Raw genomic sequence first — 541 nt, forward strand, 5'->3', positions numbered from 1 at the left:
TTTTCCGCATTTGAGTTACTTAAAGTGATGTCCCGGAAAAGGAAGGTTTTAAAAGGAAACAATTTTATACATCCCCATTTCAAAAAAAAAAAAATTCACCCATTTTTCCGCAATGTTTTTGAGAAGTATTTTTCGGGGCGTTACAGGTTTGGCTCATAACAACCAAGAATCAGATGAAGAGTATTGTTTGTTGATGGCCACTACAAGAAAGGATCAAGCAAGTAAGGAGTGTAACGCCCCGAAAAATACTCTTTATTTATTACGAGGAAAAGTGAGTAATTTTTTTTTTGAATTTGTGATATAAAATTGTTTCCTTTTAAAAAAAAAACCTTTCTTTTCCAGGACATCACTTTAAGTAACATATAACGCGGAAATCAAAACCGGTTACCTAACGGTAAATGAAATGATACAACATTTCCTGAATATCCATCTTCATAGATATAAAAGATCATAAGTACTTAATATACATATCCAACAAGAAATGGCGGAACTATTAATCATCGCCAAAAGACACTAAACAAAGACATGAACAAACTGAAGC

Source organism: Lupinus angustifolius, chromosome LG03 (assembly GCF_001865875.1).
Source record: "Lupinus angustifolius cultivar Tanjil chromosome LG03, LupAngTanjil_v1.0, whole genome shotgun sequence".
Lineage (NCBI taxonomy): Eukaryota > Viridiplantae > Streptophyta > Magnoliopsida > Fabales > Fabaceae > Lupinus > Lupinus angustifolius.